At 43.8% G+C, this 6,157-nt stretch overlaps 1 long non-coding RNA gene across 1 annotated transcript; it reads right to left on the bottom strand.

Annotated features, from left to right (window-relative positions):
- Positions 1 to 4,465: 4,465 nt before the first annotated feature.
- On the bottom strand, positions 4,466 to 6,140 carry LOC102023874. The gene is made up of 3 exons (XR_262867.2): positions 5,995 to 6,140; positions 5,579 to 5,690; positions 4,466 to 4,703 (listed from the first exon to the last, which is right to left on the bottom strand). It is a non-coding gene; the product is annotated as an uncharacterized LOC102023874 (long non-coding RNA).
- Between the last annotated feature and the right edge of the window lie 17 nt (positions 6,141 to 6,157).

The following is a 6,157-nucleotide window of genomic DNA, read 5'->3' as shown; positions in this document are numbered from 1 at the left end:
AGGCTTCTATTAGGACTGCGTGTGGGAGGCAGCACCTTTAGTGAAAAAGATGAGGACTTAGAGAAGTTCTTGCATCATAGACGAGAGCGTTCCAAAGCACAAGGAGAGAGCCATGGATGGAGCAGGGGGCTCCATGCCATCCAGATGGTGGCGCATGTCCAGAGGGGGCCAAGCGTGTGACACTGGGAGGGAGGGCATCTGGCTGAAGACAGCACGCGCGCGCACACACACACACACACACACACACACACACACACGGCACACGCACACACACCCTCTATTCCCAATATACAGTAGAGATGAGCACTGCTCCTGCAGCCAGTAACCAAGCCTTCCAAACTTCAGACATATCCCTGGAACTTCTGAAGGTCCCTTTATCTTTTCCTGTTCTCCTGAAATTGCCGTGGTTTTCCAGCTTGATTTCCCACATCCATGTCTCCTTGCATCTGACGCATGTTCCTCCTTCTCCGCGATTACCAGACTAAGTGGTGTCTCAGCCCAGCCATCCTGGACTCCTCCCATGGGACCCAGATCTCCACAAAGAGGCTGAGCTGACTGCTGCTTTCTGAACTTAGGACTGTCTGACTTGGGATCAAAATTTTCTTCCATACAAACTCCAATAACCTCACAACTAAATCCTGACCATTTAAAGGAGCGTTGATTTATCTTTCATCCTGCACCTTACACCTTACCCAGTCATGATCTTTAACTTGACCCTAGATCTAACAGCACCCCCTTCCTCTTTAGCCAGGAGGGTCACCCCCTTAATCATCCAAGGATGCTGTATTTAAAGCAAAAGTGTGTGCCACTAATAACCATGATGAGACAATTGATGTGAATAAGATCCCTCTAGTAGAATCGCCATATTCTTTGTCAACTTAGAATTTCTATGATCCTCCCTTAATCTTGGGATTCTAGGACCCTGAGCTGTCCACCAAGTTCTCTGAAGGTGAGGATACCTTCTGTAAGTCACCACTTCTTTCCTGCTATGGTTAGATTAACTTCAGTAACATGCATTACCATATAGCGCCAATGAGGAGCTGTTCAATGACACACCTGGCTTAGTGCACCTGGGGTTGGGTTAGAGCCCCCAGGCATGCTGGAGTCCTGCAGAAACCCTTTTGAAGATAGCTCTGCTAAAACATGGCTAAGTCAAAATCACAACACTAAGACTGCTGCCCGGGCCCTGCTCGTGTGGACCTTGTCAATAGTCTCCAGATTCTAGGACAGTTTTTATTTTGTCTTTTTGTTTTGAAGTATCTCAATTTTTTTCCCCCATGTACCAGCTCTTAATTCTTCCCTACCAATGCAGTAATTTACCACAGTTTTCCTCTGGGAGGCTCAGAATATTACTGTGCATTGCTCCTGAACAGATCACTCTGAGGTCTAATGAGCTACTCTTTCCATTGCCATCTGAATCAAAGGCAGGGATAAGTGATGTAAGTGTTTTACAAGCACTTACTGTGTACCTGATGCTGTGCTAGGCCATGTGCTTGTGTTGTTTTGCTCTACCTGTGCCAAATACAAAACACAAACTTACCGGGAAGCTGGGTGAGGTCTAGCGGGCTGAAGCCACTGGCTTAGGACATGCAGGTAAGGCCTTAGTTACTTCTGTCATTGCTGAGACTAAACACTCCACACCCAAAGTTGAAGGAAAGGTTTATTTTGGCTCATGGTTTGCAGACGTTCAGTCCATAGTTGGCTGGCTCCAAGGCAGGGTGGCATGGCAGAGGGGCATCACAGAGGAGAAACAGTTCATGGTGGGCAGAAGGCAGCAAAGCAGCAAAGAAACAGCAAGCAACAGCAGCAGCCCTCTTTCTCTCCCTTTTATTCTGTCCAGGCTTCAACCCTTAGGGCAGGCAGCACTCACACACCTACCCATTGCCTATGCTCAAAACCACGCCAAACCAATCAGTGGGCTGGTTTACTAATCACACACTCTTGAGCCCAGCACCACACACCCTAGGTCCAGCCACCACTGAAAAGCCCCTTCTGTGACCACATGAGGTTTTGAGGAGATGTCTAGACAGAGCCGTAACAGACAATAAATGCTGAGAAGAAACTTGAGCCCACATCTATAGTACTCAAAACCACCCTTAATTGGAAAATATACATATTAAATATAAGGCTAGTGCAATATTTATAAATTACTTTGTTTCTTAAAGGAGTTTTCCAAAAGCATTATTAAAAGTTATTATTTACTTTCATTCAAGTGGTAAATATAGGCACAGAAGCATGAAAAAGCTTGGAAATTATAGACTCGACCAAAAATTGCTGCTTTTCTTGTAGTTTTGCTTTCTTTCCCCAAATAATTATCTGTTGCACAAAAATAGATGTAGACGGTAGTTATTCATGTCTAATCAAACCCACAGGACTTTTAATGAAAAAAGCACAGATAATAAATATCACGAATCCTGAACTTTAACTGCAAGATAATTTGGAAACAAAAAGAAACATCCCTCAAACAGTAGATTCAGCCACAACAGCTACGGTAGCTTGTCTGGTTGCAGCTGGCTAAAGATTGTTTCAGAAGGAGATATTCATTTCTCATTAATGAAGAAATCAACAGATACAACTTATACTTGATTGTGAGTCCTTTTTAATTTCTCAGAAGAAGAGTAAGTTCACGTCAGGGCCAGTGAGTTCTGCAGAGGGCATCTAAGTCGACTGTGATATTAACATTTGCAGAAAATGTGGGCTTCCCTGAGCTTTTTCCGGAGGTCGCCTCCAGGCCAGACATTACAGTTTCAAAATGACATAACTCGACCTCATCAATAATTTGAGTTCTAACTTCATGAACTTCAATTACAAAGTTACATAGAGTTCCACAGCATAAAAGCCAGGCCTGACTAATTTACATTTCAGTCATGGGCAAGAAGAAGATAAAGAAAGAAACGTCATCTGGAAGATGACAAGAACACAGTCATACACTAGACTGGTCGCATCCATCAGAACCAGGGCTTATTTCAGCGTCTGGCCATTTCCGAGACCTGCTTGTTCTCTCTGTATAAACTGTTTACAAAACCCAAGACACGGCAACGAGAAGTTGTGTTGTGGTTTGAAGACTATCTCAGAGTCTAGGATTTCAAGAGACATGTGTACCAGCATCCACGGAAGAATCCTAGTGCAGTCGACCAAAGGCATGAACGATGTCTGCGGGCTTGCCTTAAAATATTTAATCCTCCACCCTCTGTGTGAAGCATTTGGTATCTTAAAGAAATAAAGCGCTGTTCTGCTTTTCGCGGAATGTAGCTAAGCAGCTATGCCATCCAGTACGCATAGCATGAGCGGTCTGCACCAAATAAACGCCACTGCGTTCTGAGGAGCTTTCGTCTTGTGCACACGTACGAGAAGAGAAGGCACTCCTGCTGTGTTTTCTATCATTACCATGTGTACTGGGCTTTCTCCTGTCTTTGAAATCCTGACGTGGAGGACATACATATAGATGCAGCCAGCGTCGGCTTATATAATGCAGTGGAAGACAAAATTAAAAGCTCATTTTTTATCAAAGTAAGTTGGTGGCTCACTCTTATTATTTTCTTCAGTTGAAGTAAAATTTCTCTGTGGAAATTTTTATGTTGCTTCAACATTTAGACTTTATAACATTTCCTTTTTTGCCCAAGTGAGAAATAAATTAATCCAGGCATAAGATTGTGGGTGAAAAATTTTCCCAATACCCTGAAATATCATTTCTTCTGCAGTGTCTGTTATCTCCAAAGAATGTTCAAGAAATCAGTGGGGTGCATGGGGGTGGGGGGGCTGTCTCTCAAAGCAGCAAGATATCCGAAAGAGAGGTAATGAGCGAAGTTTATCTTTCTGGATACACAGGGATTATCTCATAGTTTTACAGGTAAATATTTTAAACACCTTAAGAGATGTTTATAAAGAAAACATCTATTTTTTGTGTCTTTCAGTTATTCCTTCATTTTAAAAGAAAATGGGCTGACATGTGACATGCCCACTTACACTGGGCATGTCAGCCCCAACTTAGGGGGCATGTGACACTGTGGTAGGGAACGTCAACCTATCGTGGGCTCGGGGAGGTGAACATGGTGATTCCTCTGAAGCTGAAGGCCCAACAGTCCCACAGCCTCTGAAGGAGATGTCGGTACACAGCCACCAAGCTCAAAGATCTCTTCTCCAGTTGAGTTCTTGGTGGGGCATTAGCTCTGAATGCTTCTACAAAAGCCTGCACATAACACCAAGAAACCGTATGTGAAAGACAAAGTTAGGGAAATGTGAACACGCAGAAAATGCACAGATGCATGCTGGGTAGGATGGCAAAGGGTTAGGGTAAGGGTTAGGGACTGAGGTCTGTCTCAGGAAGGAGCATACTCAGATGACCCTTCTCACTCATTTCAGGGGAAAGCAGCTGTGGGAATACCGATGGTTGTGTTTTTAAAAAGCAAAACTACAGCCAAGAGCTAATTCAGAAGCAAGAAACTATCAAAAAATGAGACGGTAGGATTTTATTTTGGGGACATTAGTACCTAAATGGTTATTCTTCAGGAAGAGCTTTGCAGTCGTTTTTGTAAGCTCAGGCATCAGCAACGACGATGGGGAAGGAAAACAGGCAGGAAATGCTTCTCTCCCATCTGGATGCAGGAAAGTCATCTTCTCTGGAAACTGACGTCTATCTGGAGGGAACCACGCGTTTTGCACCGGCCTTTTGGAGTAACAGAACTTCACCTCAGACATCGCCACTGTATACCGGACACATTTAATTTTTAATTAAAATTTCTTTCACTTCAGACTATTAACACAGAGGTATTTTATAGTTAATAAGGCAGATGTTCTGTAGAGGAAAGGCAAATGTGTTTGCCAGCATTATTTATAGGCACTGAGAAGATGTAACAGATAGTTCAGAAAATAGCTTAGCTCTACATTGACAAAACTACCTATCAGGCAATTTTCACAAAAACAAAATGCTTTTCCAACTCTTTTCCTTCTTTTATTCCTTCCTTCCTTCCTAACTTGCAAGCTTATAACTTTCTATTTAAAATACTTTTTTACACTTTTAAATTTACGTTGATTATACTCTTGCAGCTGTCGTCCCCCTACTTAAAGAAGGTGGAGTGCTTCACTAAATTAATCGAGCTTCTCTTGCTTAAACTGCATGCCCTTCTCTTCGGACTGAAAACCCCTGTAGCCACAGGTAACCTTGAGGCAGGTCATTTTCCCAACACTGACTTCAAGTTTGTGCTAAATGCTGGAAGGAAGCTGAATACCCGCTTAGGCACAGGATTTAACGCTGGCTCAACCTCTAAATACCTAACACTGCCATGCTTGGTTGTTGTTTTCCAAATAACTTGGACCGTGTTGCTATGGACGGCGCATGTTCTCCAAGAGAAAATGTTGGATCACGGAAAGACTTCTCTGGGAATGGCAAACTTCAAAATCCTTGTGGCTGAAAATATAAAAGATACGGAGTCTGACTGCCCTAAACATGAGCAGATGGTAAAACACACCCCTACCTGTCTCCAAGTCTCTAGCCTGCCTCTACGCACAGCGGAAAATAAACACGTCTTTAGGAAATAAATTCTATTGTCATGGCGTTAACATGTCTGAGGCTTGTTACCGTGTAAGGCACTGCTGCATTCGGCAGTAGAAGAGAAGTGGTTTTAAAATCCAACAGCCACGTTAATTATTTTCTGGTCAGTAAAGGCATCAGCCAGCTACAAATTCTTTATCTGTAAAGGGAAAATACATATACGGCGTCGGCTTCCTGACAATACTGTTAAGACTCATATTTCCAACTATGCCGAACAGTCGAGGCACAGCTACAAAGAAAGAATAGGAATTTTTAAAAGCATACGTGGGCAGAAAATGTTTTCAGTCTTGTTCAGAGAACACCCGACTCCATAATGACCACCTTTCCGGAGGACAGTTTCTAATGGGGTACATGCTGTCGTACATACTCTTAATAAAAAACAACACAGTTCTCTAGCGTCGCCGGGGCAGACGGCCAGATGTGTTTCAAATTCTACAACTCACTGTGTTTTCGTGCCTAAAATCCTCCTCCCTCTCCACAATCCGGAGGGCGTTATGTAATTACTGTGCCCACGGCAGTCGGTGTGGGTGAAGCTCCTTCTCGGAGGTGGCGGCGACCGCGTCGCTGCGGGGCCGGGGGCCGCAGGCGGGCGGCAGGGGCGCGGAG

This window comes from Chinchilla lanigera, unplaced genomic scaffold (genome assembly GCF_000276665.1).
Source record: "Chinchilla lanigera isolate Chin_1 unplaced genomic scaffold, ChiLan1.0 scaffold00055, whole genome shotgun sequence".
Lineage (NCBI taxonomy): Eukaryota > Metazoa > Chordata > Mammalia > Rodentia > Chinchillidae > Chinchilla > Chinchilla lanigera.
The sequence above is the reverse complement of the archived record's forward strand: the minus strand, read 5'-3'. Positions and strand labels throughout refer to the sequence as shown.